This window comes from Phoxinus phoxinus (assembly GCF_949152265.1).
Source record: "Phoxinus phoxinus genome assembly, chromosome: 6".
Lineage (NCBI taxonomy): Eukaryota > Metazoa > Chordata > Actinopteri > Cypriniformes > Leuciscidae > Phoxinus > Phoxinus phoxinus.
Window position 1 is genome coordinate 40430693 of NC_136881.1, and position 16058 is coordinate 40446750.

Sequence of the window (16058 nt, forward strand, 5' to 3'; positions counted from 1 at the left end):
ATGATTTATTAACAAATCCCTCTCAACATATCTTCAGAATAGGGCTTGGCGATATATCGCATGACATTGTTAGGCGCATCTCGTCAGTAAAGCCGGTTCCTTGATTAGTAGTAAATCGCCATCACCTGCTTTCAGATGTAGCTGCATTTACTACACAGAGTTAACTGACAAGCTGAGCCATATCGCATTATCGCAGGTGATATGTCTGCTACGGCTCTGTGTTGTAAAGGGGTCCTCAACTCTGGACCGGGAGATCCACTTTCCTGCAGAGTTTAGATCCAACCCTAATCAAACACACCTGAACAAGCTAATCAAGGCATTCATGATTACTACAATGTTACAGGTACACAACAAAATCCCCAGTGTTAAATCAACATTGCTCAAGTACATATTGTCCCATTCTACAGAGTGTTAAAAGTGTTAAAGTTAATGAGATAATTAAGTGATTAATTAAGAGATGATTGAGCATTAGTGATGAACACCTGATGTTAACAACTCCACAAACAGCATTACCAGCTTCACTTATTACTAACCAGATTGATTTGATTTCTGCCATGCTTCTACAGAAGTTATTTTTGAGAATTAACAGAGGTTTAAATGTTGATGTTTTATTGGTAAAAATATAATGCCACCATTATAGAGATCAGTGTTTGCTTTAGTTGGGCTTTTGACCTATCCCTCTCTATGATAAATTTTTTTCTGCAATAATGAATATAATGATATTAAAGCAGTAAAATCAGAATATGATAGTATCATTAGAACCTGAACTTATTGAAAGTAAAATCCCTAATCAGTGTCTTGTCATTAATACATTTGAGGAGTTTGCATTGTCTACCCTGTGAAACTACAGCATGGGAAATAAGTTTGGCATCCATCATTTATCGTGTGGAGTTTTAAAACTGTTAAGTGCATACAAGATATTATTCTGCAGTTTTTACCGAACTCACGTATAGCAAAAATCAGCATATGAATCTCAACAATGGTGACAATAAACAAAAAGTTTCATGCTGCAATGCATGGCGGGTATCACAATTTGACAAAAATCCCAGCATGCACTGCAGTATGGATAATTATTGTCACCACAGTTGAGGATAGTATGGTAAGTGTTGATGTCTAAGTGTATACTTTCTAAAGCATTTTTAGCACTGACAATTGTTTAATATAACTTTTTTTTTTTTACACATTTACTATACCTGAATCAATAACTAAAAATAATAAATTTGTGACTATTGACCTTTAACAAATAACTCGAGACTGGCAAGCATGAAAGCATATTTGTATTTTGAACTTTTTGTTCAGCAAAGTTTAAGTGTCTATCATGAAACATTATTGCAAATGCTTAAAGAAGCTTGCTTTAGAAATTAAATGGGTCACGAGACCAACTAAAGCAAATATTGATCACCATAATGGTAGCATACTTTTTTGATCACTTAAATATCAACTCTCAACAATACCTTCCGTAGACGTCTGACAGAAATAAAGTCAATCTGGTTAGTAATAAGTGAAGCTGGTAATGCTGTTTGTTGAGTTGTTAACATCAGGTGTTCATCACTAATGCTCAATCATCTCTAAATTAATCATATAATTATCCAGCCCGATCTCACGGCAATTCGTACGAATTTTACGAGGTGGCTAATTCGTACCAATTCATACGACCTCACTCGTACGAATTTGTACGTTTTTGCTAAACCGTACATATTTTACGAGTTGCCAAAATCGTATGAATTCATACGAATGACCTACCCCTGACCCCGCCCCTAAACCTACCCATCACGTGGGTTTAGACAAATCGTACAAATTCGTACGAGTGAGGTCGTACAAATTCGTACGAATTAGACACCTTTTAATCACTCGTACAAATTCGTATGAATTGGTCGTGAGATAGCGTTGAATTATCTCATTAACTTTAACACTCTATAGATTGGGGCAATATGTACTCTGAGCAATGCTGATTTAACATTGGGGATTTTGTTGTGTACCTGTAAGTTGTATTAATCATTAAGAGCTTGATTAGCTTGTTCAGGTGTGTTTGATTAGGGTTGGAGCTAAACTCTGCAGGAAAGTGGGCGGTCCAGAGTTGAGGACCCCTGGTGGAGTAAATGCCGCTACATCTGAAAGCAGGTGATGGTGATTTACTACTAATCAAGGAACCGGCTTTACTGACGAGATGCGCCTAACAATGTCAAACGGTGATCTGATGTTGTTGGTTGTGTTTTAACATATTCATTATTTCACAATCATTTGACCTGAATCACTGAACTCAAATGGACTCCAATTTGTGACTCAAGTTAACTTTATTAACTATAGAAGTACTGGACTTGTGCACCGTAATATTATTAACGTTTACAATGTAATCCAAATAATTTCTAAAAAGTTTCTATTGTACAAAAAAAATAAAAAACAGACATCATGAATCAGCCTGTGAATCTCAACAATGGTGACATTTATAAAGCATGTTGCAGTGCATTCTGGATTGCACCAATCAAAACTCATTCATGGCTCCCATCATGCATTGCTGCATGAATAAATAATGAGCTTATGATCAGAGGTAAATAATGAGCTTATTGTCACCATTGTTGAGATTCATACGCTAAATATTGATGTCTGTGTGCGCCTAAAAAAAAAACCACATATATTTTTTATTATTATTGATTTGATCATTTAGATTTCATTGAAAAGGCTAATAATATTACGCAGCTAGAATTAATAAAATAAATTTAACTCATAAATTGGACTCTACATGAGATCATTGATTCAAGTCAAATGATTGTGAAATTATGAAACACAACCAACACCATCAGATAGACGTTCTTATTTGTTCATCTGGCTGTTAAACTCATGTACAGCAGCCATACAAAACTTAAAGTTAATAATATAAGGGTGAAGACCCCAACTAAAACACACACTGATCTCCATAATGGTGACTTTAATTATGGTTTTCTCCTTCAGTGATTCTGCTTGTTAACATCAGGTGTCTTCAATGTTGGCAATAACATATATTTTGTAAATTTTACTCATTTTAAATGGTTAACATTTAAGGAATTAATTTGATTAATTATTACTTAATTCTAATTTGTTAAATTTAATTAATAATATTACTTGTAATCTGTTGCCTCATTTTTATTAATTAAATATAAATAAAATCTATGTTTTATTTTTTACAGTGCATATACTTTCACGATTGGTTGCTGATTAAAAGGAAATTACCATATTTGGATCCGACAGCATTGTACAGAAGAGAGAGAGCTTCACAGACGTGTGAGATTAAAGGAAGCAGAGAGAGATCGCGGAGTAGCGCGTTGATTTAGAACGCCAACTTTTGTTGAATTTCAGAGAAATCTACAGACGCAAATAGACAAAGTGTAGTAAAATAAAGACCTAAATGTGTATTTTGGACTTTTTTTCACCACAAGTCTGAAAGAAGACATGTTATTGAAGACAAATAGCCCAAAATCTCACAATTGACCAGTGAAAAAAAAACGTGTCTTCAATAGTGCTAAATCATAACTCAATTAATCACTTAATTATCTCATTAACTTTAACACTGCTTCAGTTCATTTAACACTCTCTGAGTGTGGACTCATATAAACACTGAGCAGTGTTAGTTTAACACTGGGGATTTTGCTGTGTACCAGTTCAAAACTAGACTAAAGACGCATCTCTTCAGCCAGGCATTCATATAATTTTTTAATCTTACAGTTAAATCCGGCCTCTAGTTCATAACCGCCAGAGGAGAACTGGCCCCCGATTGAGCCTGGGTTCTCCCAAGTTTATTTTTCTCCATTAGGTCACCTGATGGAGTTTTAGGTCACCATTAGGTCACCTGATGGAGTTTTTCGGTTTCTTTGCCACTGTTGCCTTTGGCTTGCTCAGTTGGGGATATTCAATTTATCAATGAATAATACTATTGATTAGCATTACCAAACATGGACGTTTTATTATTATTTTAATTTAATACTGTGAAGCTGCTTTGATACAATCTGTACTGTGAAAAGCGCTATACAAATATTCTTGACTTGACTTGACTTGTCTGACATGTTGATTATGGTCAAATTAAAAATCTCCTTTAATGCCACGTGCAAAACGCAATGTTAGACAGGTTGGGTAAGAAATGTTAATAATTTCGTACGGCAAGGAGGTACGTGTTTCCTAAAACAATTATTATAAATAACGACTTTATTATACTGGTTCAGAATACATTTACATTATAATTTCGTAAGGCAAGGAGGTACGTTCCTAAAACAATTATTATAAATAACGACTTTATTATACTGGTTCAGAATAAATTTACATTTGCAACACAAAAATTAAACACTTTACTGCACCACCACAGTATTTGAAAAGGGTGAGTGAGAGTGGAGAGTGAGTCGCTCGCTGCGTGAGGAGAGTGAGTCGCTCGCTGCGTGAGGAGAGTGGGTCACCCTCTGTGTGAGGAGAGTGAGTCGCTCGCTGCGTTAGGAGAGTGAGTCGCCCTCTGTGTGAGAGTGAGTCGCTCGCTGCGTGAGGAGAGTGAGTCGCTCGCTGCGTGAAGAGAGTGAGTCGCTCGCTGTGTGAGGAGAGTGAGTCGCCCTCTGTGTGAGGAGAGTGGGTCGCCCTCTGTGTGAGGAGAGTGGGTCGCTCGCTGCGTGAGGAGAGTGAGTCGCTCGCTGCGTTAGGAGAGTGAGTCGCCCTCTGTGTGAGGAGAGTGGGTCGCCCTCTGTGTGAGGAGAGTGAGTCGCTCGCTGTGTGAGGAGAGTGAGTCGCTCGCTGCGTTAGGAGAGTGAGTCGCCCTCTGTGTGAGGAGAGTGAGTCGCTCGCTGCGTGAGGAGAGTGGGTCGCCCTCTGTGTGAGGAGATAGGGTCGCTCGCTGCGTTAGGAGAGTGAGTCGCCCTCTGTGTGAGGAGAGTGAGTCGCTCGCTGCGTGAGGAGAGTGGGTCGCCCTCTGTGTGAGGAGAGTGAGTCGCTCGCTGCGTGAGGAGAGTGGGTCGCCCTCTGTGTGAGGAGATAGGGTCGCTCGCTGCGTGAGGAGAGTGAGTCGCTCGCTGCGTTAGGAGAGTGAGTCGCCCTCTGTGTGAGGAGAGTGAGTCGCTCGCTGCGTGAGGAGAGTGAGTCGCTCGCTGCGTGAGGAGAGTGGGTCACCCTCTGTGTGAGGAGAGTGAGTCGCTCGCTGCGTTAGGAGAGTGAGTCGCCCTCTGTGTGAGAGTGAGTCGCTCGCTGCGTGAGGAGAGTGAGTCGCTCGCTGCGTGAGGAGAGTGAGTCGCTCGCTGCGTGAGGAGAGTGAGTCGCTCGCTGCGTGAGGAGAGTGAGTCGCTCGCTGCGTGAGGAGAGTGAGTCGCTCGCTGCGTGAGGAGAGTGAGTCGCTCGCTGCGTGAGGAGAGTGAGTCGCTCGCTGCGTGAGGAGAGTGAGTCGCCCTCTGTGTGAGGAGAGTGAGTCGCCCTCTGTGTGAGGAGAGTGAGTCGCCCTCTGTGTGAGGAGAGTGAGTCGCCCTCTGTGTGAGGAGAGTGAGTCGCCCTCTGTGTGAGGAGAGTGAGTCGCCCTCTGTGTGAGGAGAGTGAGTCGCCCTCTGTGTGAGGAGAGTGAGTCGCCCTCTGTGTGAGGAGAGTGAGTCGCCCTCTGTGTGAGGAGAGTGAGTCGCCCTCTGTGTGAGGAGAGTGAGTCGTTCGCTGCGTGAGGACAGTGGGTCACCCTCTGTGTGAGGAGAGTGAGTCGCTCGCTGCGTGAGGAGAGTGGGTCACCCTCTGTGTGAGGAGAGTGAGTCGCTCGCTGCGTGAGGAGAGTGAGTCGCTCGCTGCATGAGGAGAGTGGGTCGCCCTAAGGCCCTTTTATGGTGCCGGAGGAAGGAGTGGTGTGCTGCTTTGTCCTGCCAGTCCAGCATTTATTTGAAGAGAGAGTGATGGCAGGTGACTGCATGGGGCCAGTCTTGCTCCTTAAACCCTGCACACAGTGCACAGGTATTGTTCCTCCAGGTATTGGGGAAACTCTGGGAGGCCCAGACACGAGTACCAGGGAGAAAAACTAAATGATTTAACTTCACTTTTATTTTACTTTACACAAGTACCAAGAGTACAGAGCACTGGCTTTCCCTGGTGGTTCATCAAACAGAATTAAACCCCAAAAAAGCACTAAAAGATCTGAAAGTCCAAGAGCTAGAGATCATCTTTGACTGAGTAAGGCTAGGTTTCACACACAAGTAGGTCTACACAACTAATGAGAACTACAAGCTGCATAAAACATATTTAATCCACTTTACTAACATAATTAAAGCTGCAAGCAGCGATGAAAGGGCCCTCGCACCCGTGCCACCGCCACCCGGTGGCTTTAGGAAGACAGAGCACGGTGGGCAATGTGCATTTAAGTAGGTAAAAATAGGAGGAGTAAGTCAAATTCAGTTACAAAAATGTCCTTTATTATGGGGATAATAGCATGTGTTATCACTCAGATAAGTGTTGCTAGCATGTTTTAGCATGTTTCTAGCGTGTTTAGAACTCAATGGCATATTAAATATGTCGCTAGTAATGCATCACAGTGTAAAACGTGTCACTTCCTGTCGATGGTAGGTGGCACTATTACTTTAACTTAAAATTGTCATGTAGATGTGTTCAGGGCAGGACTCTTATCAAACGTGTGAAGTTTGGGGCAGATTGGACATTGCTTTCTTCAGTAACACCAACTTCCTGTTTCATTGCATTAGCATGCTTTAGCACTTAGCTAAGAATTGCTAGCATGTTTTAACATGTTTCTAACATGTTTATAACTCAATGGCATATTTAATATGTTGCTAGTACTGCATCACAGTGTTAAACATGTCACTTCCTGTTGCCAGTAGGTGGTGCTATTACTATAACTGAAAAGTGTCATGTAGATGTGTTCAGGGCAGGACTCTTATCAAACGTGTGAAGTTTGGGCCAGATTGGACATTGCCTACTTGAGTAACAACAACTTCCTGCTGCATTGCATTAGCGTGCTTTAGCACTTAGCTAAGAATTGCTAGCATGTTTTAACATGTTTCTAACATGTTTATAACTCAATGGCATATTTAATATGTTGCTAGTACTGCATCACAGTGTTAAACATGTCACTTCCTGTTGCCAGTAGGTGGCGCTATTACTATAACTGAAAAGTGTCATGTAAATGTGTTCAGGGCAGGACTCTTATCAAACGTGTGAGGTTTGGGCCAGATTGGACATTGCCTACTTGAGTAACAACAACTTCCTGCTGCATTGCATTAGCGTGCTTTAGCACTTAGCTAAGAATTGCTAGCATGTTTTAACATGTTTCTAACATGTTTATAACTCAATGGCATATTTAATATGTTGCTAGTACTGCATCACAGTGTTAAACATGTCACTTCCTGTTGCCAGTAGGTGGCGCTATTACTATAACTGAAAAGTGTCATGTAGATGTGTTCAGGGCAGGACTCTTATCAAACGTGTGAAGTTTGGGGCAGATTGGACATTGCTTTCTTCAGTAACACCAACTTCCTGTTTCATTGCATTAGCGTGCTTTAGCACTTAGCTAAGAATTGCTAGCATGTTTTAACAGGTTTCTAACATGTTTATAACTCAATGGCATATTTAATATGTTGCTAGTACTGCATCACACTGTTAAACGTGTCACTTCCTGTTGCCAGTAGGTGGCGCTATTACTATAACTGAATATTCTCATGTAAATGTGTTAAACATGAGAATATTCAACCGTGTGAAGTTTGGGGCAGATTGGACATTCAATGCCTCAGTTACAGCAAATTCCTATTTAATTGCAGTAATAACATGCTTTAGCACTTAGCTAATGTTTGCTAGCATGTTTTAGCATGTTTGTAGTATGTTGTTAACATGTTTAGCACTTGCTGGCACTTTTTCATATGTTATTAGGAGTCCAAAACAGTGTTAAACATGTCACTTCCTGTTGCCAGTAGGTGGCGCTATTACTATAACTGAAAAGTGTCATGTAGATTGTTCAGGGCAGTACTCTTATCAAACGTGTGAAGTTTGGGGCAGATTGGACATTGCCTACTTGAGTAACACCAACTTCCTGTTTCATTGCATTAGCGTGCTTTAGCACTTAGCTAAGAATTGCTAGCATGTTTTAACAGGTTTCTAACATGTTTATAACTCAATGGCATATTTAATATGTTGCTAGTACAGCATCACAGTGTTAAACATGTCACTTCCTGTTGCCAGTAGGTGGCGCTATTACTATAACTGAATATTCTCATGTAAATGTGTTCAGGGCAGGACTCTTATCAAACGTGTGAAGTTTGGGGCAGATTGGACATTGCCTACTTGAGTAACACCAACTTCCTGTTTCATTGCATTAGCGTGCTTTAGCACTTAGCTAAGAATTGCTAGCATGTTTTAACAGGTTTCTAACATGTTTATAACTCAATGGCATATTTAATATGTTGCTAGTACAGCATCACAGTGTTAAACATGTCACTTCCTGTTGCCAGTAGGTGGCGCTATTACTATAACTGAATATTCTCATGTAAATGTGTTCAGGGCAGAACTCTTATCAAACGTGTGAAGTTTGGGGCAAATTGAACATCCAATGCCTGAGTTACAGTAAATTCCTATTTAATTGCAGTAATATCATGCTTTAGCACTAAGCTAATGTTTGCTAGCATGTTTTAGCATGTTTCTAGTATGTTGTTAACATGTTAAGCACTTGCTGGCAATTTTTTATATATTATTAGGAGTCCAAAACAGTGTTAAACATGTCACTTCCTGTTGCCAGCAGGTGGCGCCGAAGGCCTTAAGATTACACTCACCAAATTTGAAGATGATCACACCTCAAAAATGTGATTAAATGCGGAAAATAATAATAATAATAATAATTAAAGCTGCAAGCAGCGATGAAAGGGCCCTCGCACCCGTGCCACCGCCACCCGGTGGCTTTAGGAAGACAGAGCACGGTGGGCAATGTGCATTTAAGTAGGTAAAAATAGGAGGAGTATCTCAAAGTCAGTTACAAAAATGTCCTTGATTATGGGGATAATAGCATGCGTTATAACTCAGATAAGTGTTGCTAGCATGTTTTAGCATGCTTCTAGCATGTTTAGAACTCAATAGCATATTAAATATGTCGCTAGTAATGCATCACAGTGTAAAACGTGTCACTTCCTGTCGACAGTAGGTGGCGCTATTACTTTAACTTAAAAGTGTCATGTAGATGTGTTCAGGACAGGACTCTTATCAAACGTGTGAAGTTTGGGGCAGATTGGACATTGCCTTCTTCAGTAACACCAACTTCCTGTTTCATTGCATTAGCATGCTTTAGCACTTAGCTAAGAATTGCTAGCATGTTTTAACATGTTTCTAACATGTATATAACTCAATGGCATATTTAATATGTTGCTAGTACTGCATCACAGTGTTAAACATGTCATTTCCTGTTGCCAGTAGGTGGCGCTATTACTATAACTGAAAAGTGTCATGTAGATGTGTTCAGGACAGGACTCTTATCAAATGTGTAAAGTTTGGGAAAGATTGGACATTGCCTTCTTTAGTAACAACAACTTCCTCTTTCATTGCATTAGCGTGCTTTAACACTTAGCTAAGAATTGCTAGCATGTTTTAACAGGTTTCTAACATGTTTATAACTCAATGGCATATTTAATATGTTGCTAGTACAGCATCACAGTGTTAAACATGTCACTTCCTGTTGCCAGTAGGTGGCGCTATTACTATAACTGAATATTCTCATGTAAATGTGTTCAGGGCAGAACTCTTATCAAACGTGTGAAGTTTGGGGCAGATTGAACATCCAATGCCTGAGTTACAGCAAATTCCTATTTAATTGCATTAATAGCATGATTTAGCACTTAGCTAATGTTTGCTAGCATGTTTTAGCATGTTTCTAGTATGTTGTTAACATGTTTAACACTTGCTGGCACTTTTTTGTATGTTATTAGGAGTCCAAAACAGTGTTAAACATGTCACTTCCTGTTGCCAGCAGGTGGCGCTATGACTGTAACTGAATTTGAGCATGGTCATGTGTTCAGGACAGAACTCTTATCAAACATGTGAAGTTTGGGGCAGATTGGACATTGTTTGCCTGAGTTACAGCAACTTCCTGTTTCATGGCGAAACATCAAAATTTGTCAGGCCGCCGAGGACACGCCCTTCGACGAAAACTCTAGATCTTCGCAATTTAACGTTGCAAAGGCCTTAAGATTACACTCACCAAATTTGAAGATGATCAGATTAAAACTGTAGGAGGAGTTCGTTAAAGTACGAGGCCTGAAAATGGCAAAAACTGCACAAAAATCAGAGAGGAAGTTCAAAATGGCTGACTTCCTGTTGTGTTTAAGGCTATGCTCCAAGAGACTTTTTTGTAGGTATTGGGTCATTACATGTATGTACCGAATTTCGTACACATACGTGAAACGTAGCGGGAGGCGCACTCCATTTAACCTTTATAGGTGGCGCTATCGAGCCATTTTACCCCGCCCAATTCTGAAACGCATATCAGATGTCAATTTTCGCCAGTTCTGACGCGTGTGCAAATTTTCATGAGTTTTCGTGCATGTTTAGGCCCTCAAAAATGCGATTAAATGCGGAAAATAATAATAATAATAATAATTAAAGCTGCAAGCAGCGATGAAAGGGCCCTCGCACCCGTGCCACCGCCACCCGGTGGCTTTAGGAAGACAGAGCACGGTGGGCAATGTGCATTTAAGTAGGTAAAAATAGGAGTATGTCAAAGTCAGTTACAAAAATGTCATTGATTATGGGGATAATAGCATGCGTTATACCTCAGATAAGTGTTGCTAGCATGTTTCTAGCATGTTTAGAACTCAATGGCATATTAAATATGTCGCTAGTAATGCATCACAGTGTAAAACGTGTCACTTCCTGTCGACAGTAGGTGGCGCTATTACTTTAACTTAAAATTGTCATGTAGATGTGTTCAGGGCAGGACTCTTATCAAACGTGTGAAGTTCGGGGCAGATTGGACATTGCCTTCTTCAGTAACACCAACTTCCTGTTTCATTGCATTAGCGTGCTTTAGCACTTAGCTAAGAATTGCTAGCATGTTTTAACATGTTTCTAACATGTATATAACTCAATGGCATATTTAATATGTTGCTAGTACTGCATCACAGTGTTAAACATGTCACTTCCTGTTGCCAGTAGGTGGCGCTATTACTATAACTGAAAAGTGTCATGTAGATGTGTTCAGGGCAGGACTCTTATCAAACGTGTAAAGTTCGGGGCAGATTGGACATTGCCTTCTTCAGTAACACCAACTTCCTGTTTCATTGCATTAGCATGCTTTAGCACTTAGCTAAGAATTGCTAGCATGTTTTAACATGTTTCTAACATGTATATAACTCAATGGCATATTTAATATGTTGCTAGTATTGCATCACAGTGTTAAACATGTCACTTCCTGTTGCCAGTAGGTGGCGCTATTACTATAACTGAAAAGTGTCATGTAGATGTGTTCAGGACAGGACTCTTATCAAACGTGTAAAGTTTGGGAAAGATTGGACATTGCCTTCTTTAGTAACAACAACTTCCTCTTTCATTGCATTAGCGTGCTTTAGCACTTAGCTAAAAATTGCTAGCATGTTTTAACAGGTTTCTAACATGTTTATAACTCAATGGCATATTTAATATGTTGCTAGTACAGCATCACAGTGTTAAACATGTCATTTCCTGTTGCCAGTAGTTGGCGCTATTACTATAACTGAATATTCTCATGTAAATGTGTTAAACATGAGAATATTCAACCGTGTGAAGTTTGGGGCAGATTAAACATCCAATGCCTGAGTTACAGCAAATTCCTATTTAATTGCATTAATAGCATTATTTAGCACCTAGCTAATGTTTGCTAGCATGTTTTAGCATGTTTCTAGTATGTTGTTAACATGTTTAACACTTGCTGGCACTTTTTTGTATGTTATTGGGAGTCCAAAACAGTGTTAAACATGTCACTTCCTGTTGCCAGCAGGTGGCGCTATGACTGTAACTGAATTTGAGCATGGTCATGTGTTCAGGACAGAACGCTTATCAAACGTGTGAAGTTTGGGGCAGATTGGACATTCAATGCCTGAGTTACAGCAAATTCCTATTTAATTGCAGTAATAGCATGCTTTAGCACTTAGCTAATGTTGGCTAGCATGTTTCTAGTATGTTGTTAAAATGTTAAGCACTTGCTGGCAATTTTTATATGTTATTAGGAGTCCAAAACAGTGTTAAACATGTCACTTCCTGTTGCCAGCAGGTGGCGCTATGACTGTAACTGAATTTGAGCATGGTCATGTGTTCAGGACAGAACTCTTATCAAATGTGTGAAGTTTGGGGCAGATTGGACATTGTTTGCCTGAGTTACAGCAACTTCCTGTTTCATGGCGAAACATCAAAATTTGTCAGGCCGCCGAGGACACGCCCTTTGACGAAAACTCTAGATCTTCGCAATTTAACGTCGCAAAGGCCTTAAGATTACACTCACCAAATTTGAAGATGATCAGATTAAAACTGTAGGAGGAGTTCGTTAAAGTACGAGGCCTGAAAATGTCAAAAACTGCACAAAAATCAGAGAGGAAGTTCAAAATGGCTGACTTCCTGTTGTGTTTAAGGCTATGCTCCAAGAGACTTTTTTGTAGGTATTGGGTCATTACATGTATGTACCGAATTTCGTACACGTACGTGAAACGTAGCGGGAGGCGCACTCCGTTGAACCTTTATAGGTGGCGCTATCGAGCCATTTTACCCCGCCCAATTCTGAAACGCATATCAGATGTCAATTTTCGCCAGTTCTGACGCGTGTGCAAATTTTCGTGAGTTTTCGTGCATGTTTAGGCCCTCAAAAATGCGATTAAACACGGAAAATAATAATAATAATAATAATAATAATTAAAGCTGCAAGCAGCGATGAAAGGGCCCTCGCACCCGTGCCACCGCCACCCGGTGGCTTTAGGAAGACAGAGCACGGTGGGCAATGTGCATTTAAGTAGGTAAAAATAGGAGGAGTATGTCAAAGTCAGTTACAAAAATGTCCTTGATTATGGGGATACTAGCATGCGTTATAACTCAGATAAGTGTTGCTAGCATGTTTTAGCATGCTTCTAGCATGTTTAGAACTCAATAGCATATTAAATATATCGCTAGTAATGCATCACAGTGTAAATCGTGTCACTTCCTGTCGACGGTAGGTGGCGCTATTACTTTAACTTAAAATTGTCATGTAGATGTGTTCAGGGCAGGACTCTTATCAAACGTGTGAAGTTCGGGGCAGATTGGACATTGCCTTCTTCAGTAACACCAACTTCCTGTTTCATTGCATTAGCGTGCTTTAGCACTTAGCTAAGAATTGCTAGCATGTTTTAACATGTTTCTAACATGTATATAACTCAATGGCATATTTAATATGTTGCTAGTACTGCATCACAGTGTTAAACATGTCACTTCCTGTTGCCAGTAGGTGGCGCTATTACTATAACTGAAAAGTGTCATGTAGATGTGTTCAGGGCAGGACTCTTATCAAACGTGTAAAGTTCGGGGCAGATTGGACATTGCCTTCTTCAGTAACACCAACTTCCTGTTTCATTGCATTAGCATGCTTTAGCACTTAGCTAAGAATTGCTAGCATGTTTTAACATGTTTCTAACATGTATATAACTCAATGGCATATTTAATATGTTGCTAGTATTGCATCACAGTGTTAAACATGTCACTTCCTGTTGCCAGTAGGTGGCGCTATTACTATAACTGAAAAGTGTCATGTAGATGTGTTCAGGACAGGACTCTTATCAAACGTGTAAAGTTTGGGAAAGATTGGACATTGCCTTCTTTAGTAACAACAACTTCCTCTTTCATTGCATTAGCGTGCTTTAGCACTTAGCTAAAAATTGCTAGCATGTTTTAACAGGTTTCTAACATGTTTATAACTCAATGGCATATTTAATATGTTGCTAGTACAGCATCACAGTGTTAAACATGTCATTTCCTGTTGCCAGTAGTTGGCGCTATTACTATAACTGAATATTCTCATGTAAATGTGTTAAACATGAGAATATTCAACCGTGTGAAGTTTGGGGCAGATTAAACATCCAATGCCTGAGTTACAGCAAATTCCTATTTAATTGCATTAATAGCATTATTTAGCACCTAGCTAATGTTTGCTAGCATGTTTTAGCATGTTTCTAGTATGTTGTTAACATGTTTAACACTTGCTGGCACTTTTTTGTATGTTATTGGGAGTCCAAAACAGTGTTAATGTGCTTTATTTCATGTTAAAAGCGTGTAATGTGACTTTGAATATCATTTAGTGCTCCAGCTTTCTAGCTGTAAAAGCAACAAATGGATAATTCACCTCAGATCTTGAAATTAAACAAATGGAAACAAGAACGTTAAAACTGTGAAGAAACATGTCAGAGAACAGAGGGGTCCAGAGACGAAAGCAGGTCATCTCTTTTAATGGATAAATAAGGCAACGCCACTCAGGCTGAATAAACAGAAAGTCTTTTCACAAAAGGTAATTGGACGGTGTTCCGCTGCTCTCCCCAACCAGTCCGGATTACTGGGGATGATTTCAGCCGGAGACCCGGATAGGATAGCGGGTCGGATAGGATAGGCGAAGTAGGGACCACAGGTGAGATGAGGAACCCTCTGCTATGCTCCACGGAGAAGACTGGATACAGCACAGAAGCGGTAAACACAGCAGTAGATAAATAGGGACATTCTACAGACAATCAAGACAGGACAGGACAGGACTAGGAATAACTTCAGAGAAGTTACGGTAGCAGTCGTAAACTTGCATGAAGATCAAACAATAATCCGACAATACAGACAGGAAAGAGAGAACTAGATATAGCGTGGAAGATAGAGAACAGGTGCGTTGATGAGATGATAATGAGAGCCAGCTGACGGTAATGAGAGGAAGAGGCAAAGGGTGTGTGCGCGAGAATGTAAGGAAAGAGAAGGTATGACATAATATGACCAGCAGAGGGAGACAGAGGGAAGAAAACCGAGAAGGAGAGAACCAGGATCATGACAAAACAAGTGTATTATTTGACAAAGATTGATTTAATAACTCAGTAGCCTATGCATTTGAATAATATTTAAATGGTGTAATATTTGTGAATTTGATTATTTAGCTACTTATCCATTTTCTTGCGATTGCCGTCAAGATTACTCTCTGGTGCTGTGCACTTGCTGCGAGACTCCGCCCCCACGCTGTTCTGATTGGCTGTGCGTTATGATTGATTTTTACGCATCTCGCAGTCGCGTCACGTCTAGTGTGGACAGAAATGATTTGTCGCTGGATCTTATCGCATTGCGTCTGGTGTAGAGGCGCACAGTGTAAAAGGCCCTCTTAAAAAAGGCTAAGCCCCTCCTACTTGGACTAAACCATTTAGTAATTAAAGGTAATAAAGAAAGACAAAAAAAAAGAGATTTAACAGTAAAAAAGAGATAAACTTTTAGAATAATGCAAAAATATAAAACAATGCACTTGGTGATAGAGGGTTGGATGCAGCTCAGCCATGGAAACCCATTCGATGAAGCTCTCTACGCACTGAAGCTAATCTGAAGGCCACACAAAGTTTGGAGGTCTGTAGCTATTGACTCGATTGACTTCTGTGCACTGTGCACCTCAGTATGCGCTCACCCCACTCTGTGATTTTACGTGGCCTACCACTTTGTGGCCGAGTTGCTGTTGTTCCCAATTGCTTCCACTTTGGAACACTTTTATAACACTAACAGATGACCGTGGAATATTTAGCAGTGAGGAAATTTCTCGAATGGACTTGTTGCACAGGTGGCAACCTAATGTGGTACCATGCTTGAATTCACTGAGCTCCTGAGAGCGACCCATTATTTTACAAATGTGTGTAGAAGCGTCTGCATGCCTAGTGCTTGATTTTATACAACTGTGGTCATGAAAGTGATTGGAAATCCTGAATTCAAAATTTGGATGGGTGTCCCAATACATTTAACGGGATATCCGTTGAAGTTCACTTCACTGAAACAAAATGCGTTCATTCAGAAAATCCTGAAACATTATCGAACACTAGCCAGCGTCAATGTAAATGTATTTCGGGCTGTCACCAGGTGGGGGTAGTATGCGTACA